The sequence below is a fragment of the Somniosus microcephalus genome, unplaced genomic scaffold (assembly GCF_052327205.1).
Source record: "Somniosus microcephalus isolate GS21.2 unplaced genomic scaffold, FLI_Smic_1.0 unresolved_chr4, whole genome shotgun sequence".
In the NCBI taxonomy this organism is placed as follows: domain Eukaryota; kingdom Metazoa; phylum Chordata; class Chondrichthyes; order Squaliformes; family Somniosidae; genus Somniosus; species Somniosus microcephalus.
This window is the reverse complement of record NW_028225182.1, coordinates 1,524,795-1,548,968: the sequence shown is the minus strand read 5'-3', so window position 1 is coordinate 1,548,968 and position 24,174 is coordinate 1,524,795. Positions and strand designations below refer to the sequence as shown.

The 24,174-nt window shown below is 43.9% G+C and overlaps 8 non-coding genes across 8 annotated transcripts; all 8 read left to right on the top strand.

Annotated features, from left to right (window-relative positions):
- Positions 1–294: 294 nt before the first annotated feature.
- trnaq-uug (transfer RNA glutamine (anticodon UUG)) lies at positions 295–366 on the top strand. Its single transcript has one exon. It is a non-coding gene; the product is annotated as a tRNA-Gln (tRNA).
- Positions 367–5,044: 4,678 nt separating this feature from the next.
- Positions 5,045–5,116, top strand: trnaq-cug (transfer RNA glutamine (anticodon CUG)). Its single transcript has one exon. It is a non-coding gene; the product is annotated as a tRNA-Gln (tRNA).
- Positions 5,117–5,722: 606 nt separating this feature from the next.
- On the top strand, positions 5,723–5,795 carry trnaq-uug (transfer RNA glutamine (anticodon UUG)). The gene has a single exon. It is a non-coding gene; the product is annotated as a tRNA-Gln (tRNA).
- A 7,379-nt stretch (positions 5,796–13,174) lies between these two features.
- Positions 13,175–13,246, top strand: trnaq-cug (transfer RNA glutamine (anticodon CUG)). The gene has a single exon. It is a non-coding gene; the product is annotated as a tRNA-Gln (tRNA).
- A 5,349-nt stretch (positions 13,247–18,595) lies between these two features.
- Positions 18,596–18,667, top strand: trnaq-cug (transfer RNA glutamine (anticodon CUG)). Its single transcript has one exon. It is a non-coding gene; the product is annotated as a tRNA-Gln (tRNA).
- Positions 18,668–19,272: 605 nt separating this feature from the next.
- Positions 19,273–19,344, top strand: trnaq-uug (transfer RNA glutamine (anticodon UUG)). The gene has a single exon. It is a non-coding gene; the product is annotated as a tRNA-Gln (tRNA).
- Positions 19,345–20,629: 1,285 nt separating this feature from the next.
- Positions 20,630–20,701, top strand: trnaq-uug (transfer RNA glutamine (anticodon UUG)). Its single transcript has one exon. It is a non-coding gene; the product is annotated as a tRNA-Gln (tRNA).
- Positions 20,702–23,342: 2,641 nt separating this feature from the next.
- Positions 23,343–23,414, top strand: trnaq-cug (transfer RNA glutamine (anticodon CUG)). The gene has a single exon. It is a non-coding gene; the product is annotated as a tRNA-Gln (tRNA).
- The last annotated feature ends 760 nt before the right edge of the window (positions 23,415–24,174 follow it).

Genomic DNA, 24,174 nt, shown 5'->3' with positions numbered 1-24,174 from the left:
CGAAAAAAGTTAACAATTGCTTATCTATCGTGCAGCAGTGCCGTGCAAAGATTATACACATTTTACCTGGCAGGACTGCAAAACAAGCTGCTATGAGCAGTGTGAAAAAGAAGCAGAGATTTGTGAACCGATAGCCATCAAGGCAGCTTTGTGATTTACTCAGAACCGAGCCTTAGCAGAGGGGCAAGTGGGCAAGCTGAAGTTAAGGATGAGACCAGACCGAGACAAAGTATAATGGTGGAGACGGTAATGTTGTTGATTTTAAGAAAAGATTCGAATGATTTTTTCAGCAAAGGTTCCATGGTGTAATGGTGAGCACTCTGGACTTTGAATCCAGCGATGCGAGTTTAAATCTCGGTGGAACCAGATTTCTTGTTGCCCCAGCTGCTGGAAATTTGGCACATACAAGCTTGGCATCTGCACAGCAACCACGGTTACGGGACCGTTTGCTGCCTGAATCAATGGCGGTTGATTTATTGTTCTCGACATCAGATGATAGGCTCAACCTCTCATTCCCAGTTCCAAATAAGCGGGGAAGAAAGATATGTGTTGTCCAGTGCTTCGTCTGACTGCACAGGAGATTCCTCAACATTTTCTTTGCAAGCTGCATTCGGCTGGCATACTTGTTGAAATTGAAAGCAGTGCTTCTTGAAACGTAGGCATTGCACTTCGTATTCTCGAAAAAAGTTAACAATAGCTTATCTTTCGTGCAGCAGTGCCTTGCAAAGATTATTCACATTTTAGCTGGCAGAACTGCAATACAAGCTGCTATGAGCAGTGTGAAAAAGAAGCAGAGATTTGTGAACCGATAGCCATCAAGGCAGCTGTGTGATTTACTCAGAACCGAGGCTTAGCAGAGGGGCAAATGGGCAAGCTGAAGTTAAGGATGAGACCAGGCCGAGACAAAGTATAATGGTGGAGACGGTAATGTTGTTGATTTTGAGGAAAGAATCGAATGAAATCTTCATCAACGGTTCCATGGTGTAATGGTGAGCACTCTGGAGTTCTTTAATCCACCAAGTCCGAGTTCAAATCTCGCTGGAACCTGAATTCGTGTTGTCCCAGCTGCTGGAAATTTGGGACATACAAGCTTGGCATCTTCATAACAACCACGATTACGGGTCCGTTTGCTGCCTGGATCAATGTCAGTTGATTTATTGATCTCGACATCAGATGAGAGGCTCAACCTCACATTCCCAGTTCCAAATAAGAGGGGGAGAAAGGTGTGTGTTGTCCAGTGCTTCGTTTGACTGCACAGCAGAATGCTCAACATTTTCTTTGCAAGCTGCATTCGGCTGGCATACTTGTTGAAATTGAAAGCAGTGCTTCTTGAAACGTAGGCATTGCACTTCGTATTCTCGAAAAAAGTTAACAATTGCTTATCTTTCGTGCAGCAGTGCCTTGCAAAGATTATACTCATTTTAACTGGCAGGACTGCAATGCAATCTGCCATGAGCAGTGTGAAAAAGAAGCTGAGATTTGTGAACCGATAGCGATCAAGGCAGCTGTGTTATTTGCTCAGAACCGAAGCTGAGCAGAGGGGCAAGTGGGCAAGCTGAAGTTAAGGATGAGACCAGGCCGAGACAAAGTATAATGGTGGAGATGGTAATGTTGTTGATTTTGAGAAAAGAATCTAGGGAACTGTTACGCAAAGGTTCTATGGTGTAATGGTAAGCACTCTGGGCGTTGATTCCAACGATCCAAGTTCAAATCTCGGTGGAACCTGAATTCTTATTGTCCCAGCTGCTGGAAATTTGGGACATACAAGCTTGGTATCTGCATACCAACCACGGTTACGGGACCGTTTGCTGACTGAATCAATGACGGTTGATTTATTGTTCTCGACATCATATGATCGGCTAAACCTCTCATTCCCAGTTACAAATAAGCCGGGGAGAAAGATATGTGTTGTCCAGTGCTTCGTTTGACTGCACAGCAAATTGCTCAACAGTTTCTTTGCAAGCTGCATTCGGCTGGCATAATTGTTGAAATTGAAAGCGGTGCTTCTTGAAACGTAGACATTGCACTTCGTATTCTCGAAAAAAGTTATCAATTGCTTATCTTTCGTGCAGCAGTGCCTTGCAAAGATTATTCACATTTTCCCTGGCAGGACTGCAATACAAGCTGCTATGAGTAGTGTGAAAAAGAAGCAGAAATTTGTGAACCGATAGCCATCAAGGCAGCTTTGTGATTTACTCAGAACCGAGCCTTAGCAGAGGGGCAACTGGGCAAGCTGAAGTTAAGGATGAGACCAGACCGAGACAAAGTATAATGGTGGAGACGGTAATGTTGTTGATTTTAAGAAAAGATTCTAATGATTTTTTCAGCAAAGGTTCCATGGTGTAATGGTGAGCACTCTGGACTTTGAATCCAGCGATGCGAGTTTAAATCTCGATGGATCAGATTTCTTGTTGTCCCAGCTGCTGGAAATTTGGGACATACAAGCTTGGCATCTGCATACCAACCACGGTTACGGGACCGTTTGCTGCCTGAATCAATGACGGTTGATTTATTGTTCTCGACATCAGATGATAGGCTCAACCTCTCATTCCCAGTTCCAAATAAGAGGGGGAGAAAGATGTGTGTTGTCCAGTGCTTCGTTTGACTGCACAGCAGAATGTTCAACATTTTCTTTGCAAGCTGCATTCGGCAGCCATACTTGCTGAAATTGAAAGCAGTGCTTCTTGAAACGTACGCATTGCACTTCGTATTCTCGAAAAAAGTTAACAATTGCTTATCTTTCGTGCAGCAGTGCCTTGCAAAGATTATACTCATTTTACCTGGCAGGACTGCAATGCAATCTGCCATGAGCAGTGTGAAAAAGAAGCTGAGATTTGTGAACCGATAGCCATCAAGGCAGCTGTGTCATTTGCTCAGAACCAAAGCTTAGCAGAGGGGCAAGTGGGCAAGCTGAAGTTAAGGATGAAACCAGGCCGAGACAAAGTATAATGGTGGAGATGGTAATGTTGTTGATTTTGAGAAAAGAATCTAGGGCACGGTTCAGCAAAGGTTCCATGGTGTAATGGTAAGCACTCTGGACTTTGAGTTCAGTGATCCGAGTTCAAACCTTGGTGGAACCTGAATTCTTGTTGTCCCAGCTGCTGGAAATTTGGGACATACAAGCTTGGCATCTGCATACCAACCACGGTTACAGGACCGTTTGCTGCCTGAATCAATGACGGTTGATTTATTGTTCTCGACATCAGAGGACAGGCTCAACCTCTTATTCCCAGTTCCAAATAAGCCGGGGAGAAAGATGTGTGTTGTCCAGTGCTTCGTTTGACTGCACAGCAGATTGCTCAACATTTTCTTTGCAAGCTGCATTCGGCTGGCTTACTTGTTGAAATTGAAATCAGTGCTTCTTGAAACGTAGACATTGCACTTCGTGTTCTCGAAAAAAGTTAACAATTGCTTATCTTTCGTGCAGCAGTGCCTTGCAAAGATTATTCGCATTTTCCCTGGCAGGACTGCAATACAAGCTGCTATGAGCAGTGTGAAAAAGAAGCAGAGATTTGTGAACCAATAGCCATCAAGGCAGCTGTGTGATTTACTCAGAACCGAGGCTTAGCAGAGGGGCAAATGGGCAAGCTGAAGTTAAGGATGAGCCAGGCCGAGACAAAGTATAATGGTGGAGACGGTAATGTTGTTGATTTTGAGGAAAGAATCTAATGAAATCTTCAGCAACGGTTCCATGGTGTCATGGTGAGCACTCTGGACTTCTTGAATCCACCAAGTCCGAGTTCAAATCTCGCTGGAACCTGAATTCGTGTTGTCCCAGCTGCTGGAAATTTGGGACATACAAGCTTGGTATCTGCATACCAACCACGGTTACGGGACCGTTTGTTGCCTGAATCAATGACGGTTGATTTATTGTTCTCGACATCAGATGATAGGCTCAATCTCTCATTCCCAGTTCCAAATAAGCGGGGAAGAAAGATATGTGTTGTCCAGTGCTTCGTTTGACTGCACAGCAGATTCCTCAACATTTTCTTTGCAAGCTGCATTCGGCTGGCATACTTGTTGAAATTGAAAGCAGTGCTTCTTGAAACGTAGGCATTGCACTTCGTATTCTCGAAAAAAGTTAACAATTGCTTATCTTTCGTGCAGCAGTGCCTTGCAAAGATTATTCACATTTTACCTGGCAGGACTGCAATACAAGCTGCTATGAGCAGTGTGAAAAAGAAGCAGAGATTTGTGAACCGATAGCCATCAAGGCAGCTGTGTGATTTACTCAGAACCGAGGCTTAGCAGAGGGGCAAGTGGGCAAGCTGAAGTTAAGGATGAGACCAGGCCGAGACAAAGTATAATGGTGGAGATGGTAATGTTGTTGATTTTGAGAAAAGAATCTATGGCATTGTTCAGCAAAGGTTCCATGGTGTAATGGTAAGCACTCTGGACTTTGAGTTCAGTGATCCGAGTTCAAATCTTGGTGGAACCTGAATTCTTTTTGTCCCAGCTGCTGGAAATTTGGGGCATACAAGCTTGGCATCTGCATACCAACCACGGTTACAGGACCGTTTGCTGCCTGAATCAATGACGGTTGATTTATTGTTCTCGACATCAGATGACAGGCTGAACCTCTCATTCGCAGTTCCAAATAAGCGGGGGAGAAAGATGTGTATTGTCCAGTGCTTCGTTTCACTGCACAGCAGATTGCTCAACATTTTCTTTGCAAGCTGCATTCGGCTGGCATACTTGTTGAAATTGAAAGCAGTGCTTCTTGAAACGTAGACATTGCACTTCGTATTCTCGAAAAAAGTTAACAATTGCTTATCTTTCGTGCAGCAGTGCCTTGCAAAGATTATTCACATTTTCCCTGGCAGGACTGCAATACAAGCTGCAATGAGCAGTGTGAAAAAGAAGCAGAGATTTGTGAACCGATAGCCATCAAGGCAGCTGTGTGGTTTACTCAGAACCGAGGCTTAGCAGAGGGGCAAGTGGGCAAGCTGAAGTTAAGGATGAGATCAAGCCGAGACAAAGTATAATGTGGGAGATGGTAATGTTGTTGATTTTGAGAGAAGAATGTAGGACACTGTACAGCAAAGGTTCCATGGTGTAATGGTAAGCACTCTGGACTCTGAATCCAGCAATCCGAGTTCAAATCTCGGTGGAATCTGAATTCTTGTTGTCCCAGCTGTTGGAAATTTGGGACATGCAAGCTTGGCATCTGCATACCAACCACGGTTACGGGACCGTTTGCTGCCTGAATCAATTATGGTTGATTTATTGTTCTCGACATCAGAGGACAGGCTCAACCTCTCATTCCCAGTTCCAAATAAGCCGGGGAGAAAGATGTGTGTTGTCCAGTGCTTCGTTTGACTGCACAGCCGATTGCTCAACATTTTCTTTGCAAGCTGCATTCGGCTGGCATACTTGTTGAAATTGAAAGCAGTGCTTCTTGAAACGTAAACATTGCACTTCGTATTCCCGAAAAAAGTTAACAATTGCTTATCTTTCGTGCAGCAGTGCCTTGCAAAGATTATTCACATTTTACCTGGCAGGACTGCAATACAAGCTGCTATGAGCAGCATGAAAAAGAAGCAGAGATTTGTGAACCGATAGCCATCAAGGCAGCTGTGTGATTTACTCAGAACCGAGGCTTAGCAGAGGGGCAAGTGGGCAAGCTGAAGTTAAGGATGAGACCAGACCGAGACAAAGTATAATGGTGGCGACGGTAATGTTGTTGATTTTAAGAAAAGATTCAAATGAATTTATCAGCAAAGGTTCCATGGTGTAATGGTGAGCACTCTGTACTTTGAATGCAGTCGAGCCGAGTTCAAATCTTGGTGGAACCTGAATTCTTGTTGTCCCAGCTGCTGGAAATTTGGGACATACAAGCTTGGCATCTGCATACCAACCACGGTTACGGGACCGTTTGCTGCCTGAATCAATGACGGTTGATTTATTGTTCTCGACATCAGATGATAGGCTCAATCTCTCATTCCCAGTTCCAAATAAGAGGGGGAGAAAGATGTGTGTTGTCCAGTGCTTCGTTTGACTGCACAGCAGAATGTTCAACATTTTCTTTGCAAGCTGCATTCGGCTGGCATACTTGCTGAAATTGAAAGCAGTGCTTCTTGAAACGTACGCATTGCACTTCGTATTCTCGAAAAAAGTTAACAATTGCTTATCTTTCGTGCAGCAGTGCCTTGCAAAGATTATACTCATTTTACCTGGCAGGACTGCAATGCAATCTGCCATGAGCAGTGTGAAAAAGAAGCTGAGATTTGTGAACCGATAGCCATCAAGGCAGCTGTGTGATTTGCTCAGAACCGAAGCTTAGCAGAGGGGCAAGTGGGCAAGCTGAAGTTAAGGATGAAACCAGGCCGAGACAAAGTATAATGGTGGAGATGGTAATGTTGTTGATTTTGAGAAAAGAATCTAGGGCACTGTTCAGCAAAGGTTCCATGGTGTAATGGTAAGCACTCCGGACTTTGAGTTCAGTGATCCGAGTTCAAACCTTGGTGGAACCTGAATTCTTGTTGTCCCAGCTGCTGGAAATTTGGGGCATACAAGCTTGGCATCTGCATACCAACCACGGTTACGGGACCGTTTGCTACCTGAATCAATTATGGTTTATTTATTGTTCTCGACATCAGAGGATAGGCTCAACCTCTCATTCCCAGTTCCAAATAAGCCGGGGAGAAAGATGTGTGTTGTCCAGTGCTTCGTTTGACTGCACAGCAGATTGCTCAACATTTTCTTTGCAAGCTGCATTCGGCTGGCATACTTGTTGAAATTGAAAGCAGTGCTTCTTGAAACGTAGACATTGCACTTCGTATTCTCGAAAAAAGTTAACAATTGCTTATCTTTCGTGCAGCAGTGCCTTGCAAAGATTATTCACATTTTACCTGGCAGGACTGCAATACAAGCTGCTATGAGCAGTGTGAAAAAGAAGCAGAGATTTGTGAACCGATAGCCATCAAGGCAGCTGTGTGATTTACTCAGAACCGAGGCTTAGCAGAGGGGCAAGTGGGCAAGCTGAAGTTAAGGATGAGACCAGAACGAGAAAAAGTATAATGGTAGCGAAGGTAATGTTGTTGATTTTAAGAAAAGATTCTAATGAATTCTTCAGCGATGGTTGCTTGGAGTAATGGTGACCACTCTGGACTTTGAGTCCAGCGATCCAAGTTCAAATCTTGGTGGAACCTGAATTCTTGTTGTCCCAGTTGCTGCAAATTTGGGACATACAAGCTTGGCATCTGCATACCAACAACGGTTACGGGACCGTTTGCTGCCTGAATCAATGACGGTTGATTTATTGTTCTCGACATCAGTTGATAGGCTGAACCTCTCATTCCCAGTTCCAAATAAGCGGGGGAGAAAGATGTGTATTGTCCAGTGCTTCGTTTCACTGCACAGCAGATTGCTCAACATTTTCTTTGCAAGCTGCATTCGGCTAGCATACTTGTTGAAATTGAAAGCACTGCTTCTTGAAACGTAGACATTGCACTTCGTATTCTCGAAAAAAAGTTAACAATTGCTTATCTTTCGTGCAGCAGTGCCTTGCAAAGATTATTCACGTTTTACCAGACAGGACTGCAATACAAGATGCTATGAGCAATGTGAAAAAGAAGCAGAGATTTGTGAACCGATAGCCATCAAGGCAGCTGTGTGATTTACTCAGAACCGAGGCTTAGCAGAGGGGCAAGCTGAAGTTAAGGCTGAGACCAGACCGAGACAAAGTATAATGGTGGCGACGGTAATGTTGTTGATTTTAAGAAAAGGTTCGAATGAATTCTTCATCGAAGGTTGCATGGTGTAATGGTGACCACTCTGCACTTTGAGTCCAGCGATCCAAGTTCAAATCTCGGAGGATCCTGAATTCTTGTTGTCCCAGCTGCTGGAAATTTGGGACATACTAGCTTGGCATCTTCATAACAACCACGGTTAGGGGACCGTTTGCTGCCTGGATCAGTGACGGTTGATTTATTGTTCTCGACATCAGATGATAGGCTCAACCTCTTATTCCCAGTTCCAAATAAGAGGGGGAGAAAGATGTGTGTTGTCCAGTGCTTCGTTTGACTGGACAGCAGAATGCTCAACATTTTCTTTGCAAGCTGCATTCGGCTGGCATACTTGCTGAAATTGAAAGCAGTGCTTCTTGAAACGTAGGCATTGCACTTCATATTCTCGAAAAAAGTTAACAATTGCTCATCTTTCGTGCAGCAGTGCCTTGCAAAGATTATACTCATTTTACCTGGCAGGACTGCAATGCAATCTGCCATGAGCAGTGTGAAAAAGAAGCTGAGATTTTTGAACCGATAGCCATCAAGGCAGCTGTGTGATTTGCTCAGAACCGAAGCTTAGCAGAGGGGCAAGTGGGCAAGCTAAAGTTAAGGATGAGACCAGGCCGAGACAAAGTATAATGGTGGAGTTGGTAATGTTGTTGATTTTGAGAAAAGAATCTAGAGAACTGTTCAGCAAAGGTTCCATGCTGTATGGTAAGCACTCTGGACTCTGAATCCAGCGATCCAAGTTCAAATGTCGGCGGAACCTGAATTCCTGTTGTCCCAGCTGCTGGAAATTTGGGACATACAAGCTTAGCATCTGCATACCAACCACAGTTACGGGACCGTTTGCTGCCTGAATCAATGACGGTTGATTTATTGTTCTCGACATCAGATGATAGGCTCAACCTCTCATTCCCAGTTCCAAATAAGCCGGGGAGAAAGATGTGTGTTGTCCAGTGCTTCGTTTGACTGCTCAGCAGATTGCTCAACATTTTCTTTGCAAGCTACATTCGGCTGGCATACTTGTTGAAATTGAAAGCAGTGCTTCTTGAAACGTAGACATTGCACTTCGTATTCCCGAAAAAAGTTAACAATTGCTTATCTTTCGTGCAGCAGTGCCTTGCAAAGATTATTCACATTTTACCTGGCAGGACTGCAATGCAATCTGCCATGAGCAGTGTGAAAAAGAAGCTGAGATTTGTGAACCGATAGCCATCAAGGCAGCGGTGTGATTTGCTCAGAACCGAAGCTTAGCAGAGGGGCAAGTGGGCAAGCTAAATTTAAGGATGAGACCAGACCGAGACAAAGTATAATGGTGGAGATGGTAATGTTGTTGATTTTGAGAAAAGAATCTAAAGAACTGTTCAGCAAAGGTTCCATGGTGTAATGGTAAGCACCCTGGACTCTGAATCCAGCAATCCGAGTTTAAATCTCGGTGAAACCTGAATTCTTGTTGTCCCAGCTGCTGCAAATTTGGGACATACAAGCTTGGCATCTTCATAACAACCACGGTTACGGGGCCGTTTGCTGCCTGGATCAATGACGGTTGATTTATTGTTCTCGACATCAGATGATAGGCTCAACCTCTCATTCGCAGTTCCAAATAAGTGGGGGAGAAAGATGTGTATTGTCCAGTGCTTCGTTTCACTGCACAGCAGATTGCTCAACATTTTCTTTGCAAGCTGCATTCGGCTGGCATACTTGCTGAAATTGAAAGCAGTGCTTCTTGAAAATTAGGCATTGCACTTCGTATTTTCGAAAAAAGTTAACAATTGCTTATCTTTCGTGCAGCACTGCCTTGCAAAGATTATACTCATTTTATCTGGCAGGACTGCAATGCAATCTGCCATGAGCAGTGTGAAAAAGAAGCTGAGATTTGTGAACCGATAGCCATCAAGGCAGCTGTGTGATTTGCTCAGAACCGAAGCTTAGCAGAGGGGCAAGTGGGCAAGCTGATGTTAAGGATGAGACCAGGCCGAGACAAAGTATAATGGTGGAGATGGTAATGTTGTTGATTTTGAGAAAAGAATAGAGGTAGCTATTCAGCAAAGGTTCCATGGTGTAATGGTAAGCACTCTGGACTCTGAATCCAGCGATCCAAGTTCAAATCTCGGTGGAACCTGAATTATTATTGTCCCAGCTGCTGGAAATTTGGGACATCCAAGATTGGCATCTGCATACCAACCACGGTTACGGGACCGTTTGCTGCCTGAATCGATGACGGTTGATTTATTGTTCTGGACATCAGATGATTGGCTCAACCTCTCATTCCCAGTTCCAAATAAGCGGGGGAGAAAGATGTGTATTGTCCAGTGCTTCATTTCACTGCACACCAGATTGCTCAACATTTTCTTTGCAAGCTGCATTCGGCTGGCATACTTGTTGAAATTGAAAGCAGTGCTTCTTGAAACGTAGACATTGCACTTCGTATTCTCGAAAAAAGTTAACAATTGCTTATCTATCGTGCAGCAGTGCCTTGCAAAGATTATTCACATTTTACCTGGCAGGACTGCAATACAAGATGCTATGAGCAGTGTGAAAAAGAAACAGAGATTTATGAACCGATAGCCATCAAGGCAGCTGTGTGATTTACTCAGAACCGAGGCTTAGCAGAGGGACAAGTGGGCAAGCTGAAGTTAAGGATGAGTCCTGGCCGAGACAAAGTATAAAGGTGGAGACGGTAATGTTGTTGATTTTAAGAAAAGATTCAAATAAATTTATCAGCAAAGGTTCCATGGTGTAATGGTAAGCACTCTGGACTCTGAATCCAGCAATCCGAGTTCAAATTTCGGTGGAACCTTAATTCTTGTTGTCCCAGCTGCTGGAAATTTGGGACATACAAGCTTGGTATCTGCATACCAACCACGGTTACGGGACCGTTTGCTGCCTGAATCAATGACGGTTGATTTATTGTTCTCGACATCAGATGATAGGCTCAACCTCTCATTCCCAGTTCCAAATAAGAGGGGGAGAAAGATGTGTGTTGTCCAGTGCTTCGTTTGACTGCACAGCAGAATGCTCAACATTTTCTTTGCAAGCTGCATTCGGCTGGCATACTTGCTGAAATTGAAAGCAGTGCTTCTTGAAACGTAGGCATTGCACTTCGTATTCTTCGAAAAAAGTTAACAATTGCTTATCTTTCGTGCAGCTGTGCCTTGCAAAGATTATACTCATTTTACCTGGCAGGACTGCAATGCAATCTGCCATGAGCAGTGTGAAAAAGAAGCTGAGATTTGTGAACCGATAGCCATCAAGGCAGCTGTGTGATTTGCTCAGAACCGAAGCTTAGCAGAGCGGCAAGTGGGCAAGCTGAAGTTAAGGATGAGACCAGGCCGAGACAAAGTATAATGGTGGAGATGGTAATGTTGTTGATTTTGAGAAAAGAATAGAGGGAGCTATTCAGCAAAAGTTTCATGGTGTTATGGTAAGCACTCTGGACTCTGAATCCAGTGATCCAAGTTCAAATCTCGGTGGAACTTGAATTATTGTTGTCCCAGCTGCTGGAAATTTGGGACATACAAGATAGGCATCTGCAAACCAACCACGGTTACGGGACCGTTTGCTGCCTGAATCGATGACGGTTGATTTATTGTTCTGGACATCAGATGATAGGCTCAACATCTCATTCCCAATTCCAAATAACCGGGGGAGAAAGATGTGTATTGTCCAGTGCTTCATTTCACTGCACAGCAGATTGCTCAACATTTTCTTTGCAAGCTGCATTCGGCTGGCATACTTGTTGAAATTGAAAGCAGTGCTTCTTGAAACGTAGACATTGCACTTCGTATTCTCGAAAAAAGTTAACAATTGCTTATCTATCGTGCAGCAGTGCCTTGCAAAGATTATTCACATTTTACCTGGCAGGACTGCAATACAAGATGCTATGAGCAGTGTGAAAAAGAAGCTGAGATTTGTGAACCGATAGCCATCAAGGCAGCTGTGTGATTTGCTCAGAACCGAAGCTTAGCAGAGGGGCAAGTGGGCAAGCTGAAATTAAGGATGAGACCAGGCCGAGACAAAGTATAATGGTGGAGATGGTAATGTTGTTGATTTTGAGAAAAGAATCTAAGGAACTGTTCAGCAAAGGTTCCATGGTGTACTGGTAAGCACTCTGGATACTGAATCCAGCGATCCGAGTTCAAGTTTCGGTGAAACCTGAATTCTTGTTGTCCCAGCTGCTGGAAATTTGGGACATACAAGCTTGGCATCTTCATAACAACCACGGTTATGGGACCGTTTGCTGCCTGGATCAATGACGGTTGATTTATTGTTTTCGACATCAGATGATAGGCTCAACCTCTCATTCCCAGTTCCAAATAAGAGGGGGAGAAAGATGTGTGTTGTCCAGTGCTTCGTTTGACTGCACAGCAGAATGCTCAAAATTTTCTTTGCAAGCTGCATTCGGCTGGCATACTTGCTGAAATTGAAAGCCGTGCTTCTTGAAACGTAGACATTGCACTTCGTATTCTCGAAAAAAGTTAACAATTGCTTATCTATCGTGCAGCAGTGCCTTGCAAAGATTATTCACATTTTACCTGGCAGGACTGCAATACAAGATGCTATGAGCAGTGTGAAAAAGAAACATAGATTTGTGAACCGATAGCCATCAAGGCAGCTGTGTGATTTACTCAGAACCGAGGCTTAGCAGAGGGGCAAGTGGGCAAGCTGAAGTTAAGGATGAGACCTGGCCGAGACAAAGTACAATGGTGGAGATGGTAATGTTGTTGATTTTGGGAAAAGAATCTAAGGAACTGTTCAGCACAGGTTCCATGGTGTAATGGTAAACACTCTGGACTCTGAATCCAGCGATCCGAGTTCAAATCTCGATGGAACCTGAATTCTTGTTGTCCCAGCTGCTGGAAATTTGGGACATGCAAGCTTGGCATCTTCATAACAACCACGGTGATGGAACTGTTTGCTGCCTGGATCAATGACGGTTGATTTATTGTTCTCGACATCAGATGATAGACTCAACCTCTTATACCCAGTTCCAAATAAAAGGGGGAGAAAGATGTGTGTTGTCCAGTGCTTCGTTTGACTGCACAGCAGAATGCTCAACATATTCTTTGCAAGCTGCATTCGGCTGGCATACTTGCTGAAATTGAAAGCAGTGCTTCTTGAAACGGCGGCATTGCACTTCGTATTCTTCGAAAAAAGTTAACAGTTGCTTATCTTTCGTGCAGCTGTGCCTTGCAAAGATTATACTCATTTTACCTGGCAGGACTGCAATGCAATCTGCCATGAGCAGTGTGAAAAAGAAGCTGAGATTTGTGAACCGATAGCCATCAAGGCAGCTGTGTGATTTGCTCAGAACCGAAGCTTAGCAGAGGGGCAAGTGGGCAAGCTGAAGTTAAGGATGAGACCAGGCCGAGACAAAGTATAATGGTGGAGATGGTAATGTTGTTGATTTTGAGAAAAGAATCTAGGGACTGTTCAGCGAAGGTTCCATGGTGTAATGGTAAGCACTCTGGACTCTGAATCCAGCGATCCGAGTTCAAATCTCGGTGGAACCTGAATTCTTGTTGTCCCAGCTGCTGGAAATTTGGGACATACAAAATTGGCATCTGCATAGCAACCACGGTTACGGGACCGTTTGCTGCCTGAATCGATGACGGTTGATTTATTGTTCTGGACATCAGATGATTGGCTCAACCTCTCATTCCCAGTTCCAAATAAGCGGGGGAGAAAGATGAGTATTGTCCAGTGCTTCATTTCACTGCGCAGCAGATTGCTCAACATTTTCTTTGCAAGCTGCATTCGGCTGGCATACTTGTTGAAATTGAAAGCAGTGCTTCTTGAAACGTAGACATTGCACTTCGTATTCTCGAAAAAAGTTAACAATTGCTTATCTATCGTGCAGCAGTGCCTTGCAAAGATTATTCACATTTTACCTGGCAGGACTGCAATACAAGATGCTATGAGCAGTGTGAAAAAGAAACAGAGATTTGTGAACCGATAGCCATCAAGGCAGCTGTGTGATTTACTCAGAACCGAGGCTTAGCAGAGGGACAAGTGGGCAAGCTGAAGTTCAGGATGAGACCTGGCCGAGACAAAGTATAATGGTGGAGACGGTAATGTTGTTGATTTTAAGAAAAGATTCAAATAAATTTATCAGCAACGGTTCCATGGTGTAATGGTAAGCACTCTGAATCCAGCAATCCGAGTTCAAATCTCGGTGGAACTTTAATTCTTGTTGTCCCAGCTGCTGGAAATTTGGGACATACAAGCTTGGTATCTGCATACCAACCACGGTGACGGGACCGTTTGCTGCCTGAATCAATGACGGTTGATTTATTGTTCTCGACATCAGATGATAGGCTCAACCTCTCATTCCCAGTTCCAAATAAGAGGGGGAGAAAGATGTGTGTTGTCCAGTGCTTCGTTTGACTGCACAGCAGAATGCTCAACATTTTCTTTGCAAGCTGCATTCGGCTGGCATAATTGCTGAAATTGAAAGCAGTGCTTCTTGAAACGTAGGCATTGCACTTCGTATTCTTCGAAAAAAGTTAACAATTGCTTATCTTTCGTGCAGCTGTGCCTTGCAAAGATTATACTCATTTTACCTGGCAGGACTGCAATGCAATCTGCCATGAGCAGTGTGAAAAAGAAGCTGAGATTTGTGAACCGATAGCCATCAAGGCAGCTGTGTGATTTGCTCAGAACCGAAGCTTAGCAGAGGGGCAAGTGGGCAAGCTGAAGTTAAGGATGAGACCAGGCCGAGACAAAGTATAATGGTGGAGATGGTAATGTTGTTGATTTTGAGAAAAGAATCTAAGGAACTGTTCAGCAAAGGTTCCATGGTGTTATGGTAAGCACTCTGGACTCTGAATCCAGCGATTCCGAGTTCAAATCTCGGTGGAACCTGAATTCTTGTTGTCCCAGCTGCTGGAAATTTGGGACATACAAGCTTGGCATCTTCATAACAACCACGGTTATGGGACCGTTTGCTGCCTGGATCAATGACGGTTGATTTATTGTTCTCGACATCAGATGATAGGCTCAACCTCTTATTCCCAGTTCCAAATAAGAGGGGGAGAAAGATGTGTGTTGTCCAATGCTTCGTTTGACTGCACAGCAGAATGCTCAACATTTTCTTTGCAAGCTGCATTCGGATGGCATACCTGCTGAAATTGAAAGCAGTGCTTCTTGAAAAGTAGGCATTGCACTTCATATTCTCGAAAAATGTTAACAATTGCTCATCTTATGTGCAGCAGTGCCTTGCAAAGATTATACTCATTTTACCTGGCAGGACTGCAATGCAATCTGCCATGAGCAGTGTGAAAAAGAAGCTGAGATTTGTGAACCGATAGCCATCAAGGCAGCTGTGTGATTTGCTCAGAACCGAAGCTTAGCAGAGGGGCAAGTGGGCAAGCTGAAGTTAAGGATGAGACCAGGCCGAGACAAAGTATAATGGTGGAGATGGTAATGTTGTTGATTTTGAGAAAAGAATAGAGGGAGCTATTCAGCAAAGGTTCCATGGTGTAATGGTAAGCACTCTGGACTCTGAATCCAGCGATCCAAGTTCAAATCTCGGTGGAACCTGAATTATTGTTGTCCCAGCTGCTGGAAATTTGGGACATACAAGATTGGCATCTGCATACCAACCACGGTTACGGGACCGTTTGCTGCCTGAATCGATGACGGTTGATTTATTGTTCTGGTCATCAGATGATTGGCTCAACCTCTCATTCCCAGTTCCAAATAAGCGGGGGAGAAAGATGTGTGTTGTCCAGTGCTTCATTTCACTGCACAGCAGATTGCTCAACATTTTCTTTGCAAGCTGCATTCGGCTGGCATACTTGTTGAAATTGAAAGCAGTGCTTCTTGAAACGTAGACATTGCACTTCGTATTCTCGAAAAAAGTTAACAATTGCTTATCTATCGTGCAGCAGTGCCTTGCAAAGATTATTCACATTTTACCTGGCAGGACTGCAATACAAGATGCTATGAGCAGTGTGAAAAAGAAACAGAGATTTGTGAACCGATAGCCATCAAGGCAGCTGTGTGATTTATTCAGAACCGAGGCTTAGCAGAGGGACAAGTGGGCAAGCTGAAGTTAAGGATGAGACCTGGCCGAGACAAAGTATAATGGTGGAGACGGTAATGTTGTTGATTTTAAGAAAAGATTCAAATAAATTTATCAGCAAAGGTTCCATGGTGTAATGGTAAGCACTCTGGACTCTGAATCCAGCAATCTGAGTTCAGATTTCGGTGAAACCTTAATTCTTGTTGTCCCAGCTGCTGGAAATTTGGGACATACAAGCTTGGAATCTGCATACCAACCACGGTTACGGGACCGTTTGCTGCCTGAATCAATGACGGTTGATTTATTGTTCTCGACATCAGATGATAGGCTCAACCTCTCATTCCCAGTTCCAAATAAGAGGGGGAGAAAGATGTGTGTTGTCCAGTGCTTCGTTTGACTGCACAGCAGAATGCTCAACATTTTCTTTGCAAGCTGCATTCGGCTGGCATAATTGCTGAAATTGAAAGCAGTGCTTCTTGAAACGTAGGCATTGCACTTCGTATTCTTCGAAAAAAGTTAACAATTGCTTATCTTTCGTGCAGCTGTGCCTTGCAAAGATTATACTCATTTTACCTGGCAGGACTGCAATGCAATCTGCCATGAGCAGTGTTAAAAAGAAGCTGAGATTTGTGAACCGATAGCCATCAAGGCAGCTGTGTGATTTGCTCAGAACCGAAGCTTAGCAGAGGGGCAAGTGGGCAAGCTGAAGTTAAGGATGAGACCAGGCCGAGACAAAGTATAATGGTGGAGATGGTAATGTTGTTGATTTTGAGAAAAGAATCTAAGGAACTGTTCAGCAAAGGTTCCATGGTGTTATGGTAAGCACTCTGGACTCTGAATCCAGCGATTCCGAGTTCAAATCTCGGTGGAATCTGAATTCTTGTTGTCCCAGCTGCTGGAAATTTGGGACATACAAGCTTGGCATCTTCATAACAACCACGGTTATGGGACAGTTTGCTGCCTGGATCAATGATGGTTGATTTATTGTTCTCGACATCAGATGATAGGCTCAACTTCTTATTCCCAGTTCCAAATAAGAGGGGGAGAAAGATGTGTGTTGTCCAATGCTTCGTTTGACTGCACAGCAGAATGCTCAACATTATCTTTGCAAGCTGCATTCGGAAGGCATACTTGCTGAAATTGAAAGCAGTGCTTCTTGAAACGTAGGCATTGCACTTCATATTCTCGAAAAAAGTTAACAATTGCTCATCTTATGTGCAGCAGTGCCTTGCAAAGATTATACTCATTTTACCTGGCAGGACTGCAATGCAATCTGCCATGAGCAGTGTGAAAAAGAAGCTGAGATTTGTGAACCGATAGCCATCAAGGCAGCTGTGTGATTTGCTCAGAACCGAAGCTTAGCAGAGGGGCAAGTGGGCAAGCTGAAGTTAAGGATGAGACCAGGCCGAGACAAAGTATAATGGTGGAGATGGTAATGTTGTTGATTTTGAGAAAAGAATAGAAGGAGCTATTCAGCAAAGGTTCCATGGTGTAATGGTAAGCACTCTGGACTCTGAATCCAGCGATCCAAGTTCAAATCTCGGTGCAACCTGAATTATTGTTGTCCCAGCTGCTGGAAATTTGGGACAAACAAGATTGGCATCTGCAAACCAGCCATGGTTACGGGACTGTTTGCTGCCTGAATCGATGACGGTTGATTTATTGTTCTGGACATCAGATGATAGGCTCAACATCTCATTCCCAATTCCAAATAACCGGGGGAGAAAGATGTGTATTGTCCAGTGCTTCATTTCACTGCACAGCAGATTGCTCAACATTTTCTTTGCAAGCTGCATTCGGCTGGCATACTTGTTGAAATTGAAAGCAGTGCTTCTTGAAACGTAGACATTGCACTTCGTATTCTCGAAAAAAGTTAACAATTGCTTATCTATCGTGCAGCAGTGCCTTGCAAAGATTATTCACATTTTACCTGGCAGGACTGCAATACAAGATGCTATGAGCAGTGTGAAAAAGAAGCTGAGATTTGTGAACCGATAGCCATCAAGGCAGCTGTGTGATTTGCTCAGAACCGAAGCTTAGCAGAGGGGCAAGTGGGCAAGCTGAAATTAAGGATGAGACCAGGCCGAGACAAAGTATAATGGTGGAGATGGTAATGTTGTTGATTTTGAGAAAAGAATCTAAGGAACTGTTCAGCAAAGGTTCAATGGTGTAATGGTAAGCACTCTGGACACTGAATCTAGCGATCCGAGTTCAAGTTTTGGTGAAACCTGAATTCTTGTTGTCCCAGCTGCTGGAAATTTGGGACATGCAAGCTTGGCATCTTCATAACAACCACGGTTATGGGACTGTTTGCTGCCTGGATCAATGACGGTTGATTTATTGTTCTCGACATCAGATGATAGGCTCAACCTCTTATTCCCAGTTCCAAATAAAAGGGGGAGAAAGATGTGTGTTGTCCAGTGCTTCGTTTGACTGCACAGCAGAATGCTCAACATATTCTTTGCAAGCTGCATTCGGCTGGCATACTTGCTGAAATTGAAACCAGTGCTTCTTGAAACGTAGGCATTGCACTTCGTATTCTTCGAAAAAAGTTAACAGTTGCTTATCTTTCGTGCAGCTGTGCCTTGCAAAGATTATACTCATTTTACCTGGCAGGACTGCAATGCAATATGCCATGAGCAGTGTGAAAAAGAAGCTGAGATTTGTGAACCGATAGCCATCAAGGCAGCTGTGTGATTTGCTCAGAACCGAAGCTTAGCAGAGGGGCAAGTGGGCAAGCTGAAGTTAAGGATGAGACCAGGCCGAGACAATGTATAATGGTGGAGATGGTAATGTTGTTGATTTTGAGAAAAGAATCTAGGGAATGTGCAGCGAAGGTTCCATGGTGTAATGGTAAGCACTCTGGACTCTGAATCCAGCGATCCGAGTTCAAATCTCGGTGGAACCTGAATTCTTGTTGTCCCAGCTGCTGGAAATTTGGGACATACAAGATTGGCATCTGCATACCAACCACGGTTATGGGACCGTTTGCTGCCTGAATCGATGACGGTTGATTTATTGTTCTGGACATCAGATGATTGGCTCAACCTCTCATTCCCAGTTCCAAATAAGCGGGGGAGAAAGATGAGTATTGTCCAGTGCTTCATTTCACTGCACAGCAGATTGCTCAACATTTTCTTTGCAAGCTGCATTCGGCTGGCATACTTGTTGAAATTGAAAGCAGTGCTTCTTGAAACGTAGACATGCACTTCGTATTCTCGAAAAAAGTTAACAATTGCTTATCTATCGTGCAGCAGTGCCTTGCAAAGATTATTCACATTTTACCTGGCAGGACTGCAATACAAGATGCTATGAGCAGTGTGAAAAAGAAACAGAGATTTGTGAACCGATAGCCATCAAGGCAGCTGTGTGATTTACTCAGAACCGAGGCTTAGCAGAGGGACAAGTGGGCAAGCTGAAGTTAAGGATGAGACCTGGCCGAGACAAAGTATAATGGTGGAGACGGTAATGTTGTTGATTTTAAGAAAAGATTCAAATAAATTTATCAGCAAAGGTTCCATGGTGTAATGGTAAGCACTCTGGACTTTGAATCCAGCAATTCGAGTTCAAATCTCGGTGGAACTTTAATTCTTGTTGTCCCAGCTGCTGGAAATTTGGGACATACAAGCTTGGTATCTGCATACCAACCACGGTTACGGGACCGTTTGCTGCCTGAATCAATGACGGTTGATTTATTGTTCTCGACATCAGATGATAGGCTCAACCTCTCATTCCCAGTTCCAAATAAGAGGGGGAGAAAGATGTGTGTTGTCCAGTGCTTCGTTTGACTGCACAGCTGAATGCTCAACATTTTCTTTGCAAGCTGCATTCGGCTGGCATACTTGCTGAAATTGAAAGCAGTGCTTCTTGAAACGTAGGCATTGCACTTCGTATTCTTCGAAAAAAGTTAACAATTGCTTATCTTTCGTGCAGCTGTGCCTTGCAAAGATTATACTCATTTTACCTGGCAGGACTGCAATGCAATCTGCCATGAGCAGTGTGAAAAAGAAGCTGAGATTTGTGAACCGATAGCCATCAAGGCAGCTGTGTGATTTGCTCAGAACCGAAGCTTAGCAGAGGGGCAAGTGGGCAAGCTGAAGTTAAGGATGAGACCAGGCCGAGACAAAATATAATGGTGGAGATGGTAATGTTGTTGATTTTGAGAAAAGAATCTAAGGAACTGTTCAGCAAAGGTTCCATGGTGTTATGGTAAGCACTCTGGACTCTGAATCCAGCGATTCCGAGTTCAAATCTCGTTGGAATCTGAATTCTTGTAGTCCCAGCTGCTGGAAATTTGGGACATACAAGCTTGGCATCTTCATAACAAGCACGGTTATGGGACCGTTTGCTGCCTGGATCAATGATGGTTGATTTATTGTTCTGGACATCAGATGATTGGCTCAACCTCTCATTCCCAGTTCCAAATAAGCGGGGGAGAAAGATGAGTATTGTCCAGTGCTTCATTTCACTGCACAGCAGATTGCTCAACATTTTCTTTGCAAGCTGCATTCGGCTGGCATACTTGTTGAAATTGAAAGCAGTGCTTCTTGAAACGTAGACATGCACTTCGTATTCTCGAAAAAAGTTAACAATTGCTTATCTATCGTGCAGCAGTGCCTTGCAAAGATTATTCACATTTTACCTGGCAGGACTGCAATACAAGATGCTATGAGCAGTGCGAAAAAGAAACAGAGATTTGTGAACCGATAGCCATCAAGGCAGCTGTGTGATTTACTCAGAACCGAGGCTTAGCAGAGGGACAAGTGGGCAAGCTGAAGTTAAGGATGAGACCTGGCCGAGACAAAGTATAATGGTGGAGACGGTAATGTTGTTGATTTTAAGAAAAGATTCAAATACATTTATCAGCAAAGGTTCCATGGTGTAATGGTAAGCACTCTGGACTTTGAATCCAGCAATTCGAGTTCAAATCTCGGTGGAACTTTAATTCTTGTTGTCCCAGCTGCTGGAAATTTGGGACATACAAGCTTGGTATCTGCATACCAACCACGGTTACGGGACCGTTTGCTGCCTGAATCAATGACGGTTGATTTATTGTTTTCGACATCAGATGATAGGCTCAACCTCTCATTCCCAGTTCCAAATAAGAGGGGGAGAAAGATGTGTGTTGTCCAGTGCTTCGTTTGACTGCACAGCTGAATGCTCAACATTTTCTTTGCAAGCTGCATTCGGCTGGCATACTTGCTGAAATTGAAAGCAGTGCTTCTTGAAACGTAGGCATTGCACTTCGTATTCTTCGAAAAAAGTTAACAATTGCTTATCTTTCGTGCAGCTGTGCCTTGCAAAGATTATACTCATTTTACCTGGCAGGACTGCAATGCAATCTGCCATGAGCAGTGTGAAAAAGAAGCTGAGATTTGTGAACCGATAGCCATCAAGGCAGCTGTGTGATTTGCTCAGAACCGAAGCTTAGCAGAGGGGCAAGTGGGCAAGCTGAAGTTAAGGATGAGACCAGGCCGAGACAAAATATAATGGTGGAGATGGTAATGTTGTTGATTTTGAGAAAAGAATCTAAGGAACTGTTCAGCAAAGGTTCCATGGTGTTATGGTAAGCACTCTGGACTCTGAATCCAGCGATTCCGAGTTCAAATCTCAGTGGAATCTGAATTCTTGTTGTCCCAGCTGCTGGAAATTTGGGACATACAAGCTTGGCATCTTCATAACAAGCACGGTTATGGGACCGTTTGCTGCCTGGATCAATGATGGTTGATTTATTGTTCTCGACATCAGATGATAGGCTCAACCTCTTATTCCCAGTTCCAAATAAGAGGGGGAGAAAGATGTGTGTTGTCCAATGCTTCGTTTGACTGCACAGCAGAATGCTCAACATTATCTTTGCAAGCTGCATTCGGAAGGCATACTTGCTGAAATTGAAAGCAGTGCTTCTTGAAACGTAGGCATTGCACTTCATATTCTCGAAAAAAGTTAACAATTGCTCATCTTATGTGCAGCAGTGCCTTGCAAAGATTATACTCATTTTACCTGGCAGGACTGCAATGCAATCTGCCATGAGCAGTGTGAAAAAGAAGCTGAGATTTGTGAACCGATAGCCATCAAGGCAGCTGTGTGATTTGCTCAGAACCGAAGCTTCGCAGAGGGGCAAGTGGGCAAGCTGAAGTTAAGGATGAGACCAGGCCGAGACAAAGTATAATGGTGGAGATGGTAATGTTGTTGATTTTGAGAAAAGAATAGAAGGAGCTATTCAGCAAAGGTTCCATGGTGTAATGGTAAGCACTCTGGACTCTGAATCCAGCGATCCCAAGTTCAAATCTCGGTGGAATCTGAATTCTTGTTGTCCCAGCTGCTGGAAATTTGGGACATACAAGCTTGGCATCTTCGTAACAAGCACGGTTATGGGACCGTTTGCTGCCTGGATCAATGATGGTTGATTTATTGTTCTCGACATCAGATGATAGGCTCAACCTCTTATTCCCAGTTCCAAATAAGAGGGGGAGAAAGATGTGTGTTGTCCAATGCTTCGTTTGACTGCACAGCAGATTGCTCAACATTTTCTTTGCAAGCTGCATTCGGCTGGCATACTTGTTGAAATTGAAAGCAGTGCTTCTTGAAACGTAGACATTGCACTTCGTATTCACGAAAAAAGTTAACAATTGCTTATCTATCGTGCAGCAGTGCCTTGCAAAGATTATTCACATTTTACCTGGCAGGACTGCAATACAAGATGCTATGAGCAGTGTGAAAAAGAAGCTGAGATTTGTGAACCGATAGCCATCAAGGCAGCTGTGTGATTTGCTCAGAACCGAAGCTTAGCAGAGGGGCAAGTGGGCAAGCTGAAATTAAGGATGAGACCAGGCCGAGACAAAGTATAATGGTGGAGATGGTAATGTTGTTGATTTTGAGAAAAGAATCTAAGGAACTGTTCAGCAAAGGTTCCATGGTGTAATGGTAAGCACTCTGGACACTGAATCCAGCGCTCCGAGTTCAAGTTTCGGTGAAACCTGAATTTTTGTTGTCCCAGCTGCTGGAAATTTGGGACATGCAAGCTTGGCATCTTCATAACAACCACGGTTATGGGACCGTTTGCTGCCTGGATCAATGACGGTTGATTTATTGTTCTCGACATCAGATGATAGGCTCAACCTCTTATTCCCAGTTCCAAATAAGAGGGGGAGAAAGATGTGTGTTGTCCAATGCTTCGTTTGACTGCACAGCAGAATGCTCAACATTTTCTTTGCAAGCTGCATTCGGATGGCATACTTGCTGAAATTGAAAGCAGTGCTTCTTGAAACGTAGGCATTGCACTTCATATTCTCGAAAAAGTTAACAATTGCTCATCTTATGTGCAGCAGTGCCTTGCAAAGATTATACTCATTTTACCTGGCAGGACTGCAATGCAATATGCCATGAGCAGTGTGAAAAAGAAGCTGAGATTTGTGAACCGATAGCCATCAAGGCAGCTGTGTGATTTGCTCAGAACCGAAGCTTAGCAGAGGGGCAAGTGGGCAAGCTGAAGTTAAGGATGAGACCAGGCCGAGACAAAGTATAATGGTGGAGATGGTAATGTTGTTGATTTTGAGAAAAGAATCTAGGGATTGTTCAGCGAAGGTTCCATGGTGTAATGGTAAGCACTCTGGACTCTGAATCCAGCGATCCGAGTTCAAATCTCGGTGGAACCTGAATTCTTGTTGTCCCAGCTGCTGGAAATTTGGGACATACAAGAATAGCATCTGCATACCAACCACGGTTACGGGACCGTTCGCTGCCTGAATCAATGACGGTTGATTTATTGTTCTGGACGTCAGATGATTGGCTCAACCTCTCATTCCCAGTTCCAAATAAGCGGGGGAGAAAGATGAGTGTTGTCCAGTGCTTCATTTCACTGCACAGCAGATTGCTCAACATTTTCTTTGCAAGCTGCATTCGGCTGGCATACTTGTTGAAATTGAAAGCAGTGCTTCTTGAAACGTAGACATGCACTTCGTATTCTCGAAAAAAGTTAACAATTGCTTATCTATCGTGCAGCAGTGCCTTGCAAAGATTATTCACATTTTACCTGGCAGGACTGCAATACAAGATGCTATGAGCAGTGTGAAAAAGAAACAGAGATTTGTGAACCGATAGCCATCAAGGCAGCTGTGTGATTTACTCAGAACCGAGGCTTAGCAGAGGGACAAGTGGGCAAGCTGAAGTTAAGGATGAGACCTGGCCGAGACAAAGTATAATGGTGGAGACGGTAATGTTGTTGATTTTAAGAAAAGATTCAAATAAATTTATCAGCAAAGGTTCCATGGTGTAATGGTAAGCACTCTGGACTCTGAATCCAGCAATCCGAGTTCAAATCTCGGTGGAACTTTAATTCTTGTTGTCCCAGCTGCTGGAAATTTGGGACATGCAAGCTTGGTATCTGCATACCAACCACGGTTACGGGACCGTTTG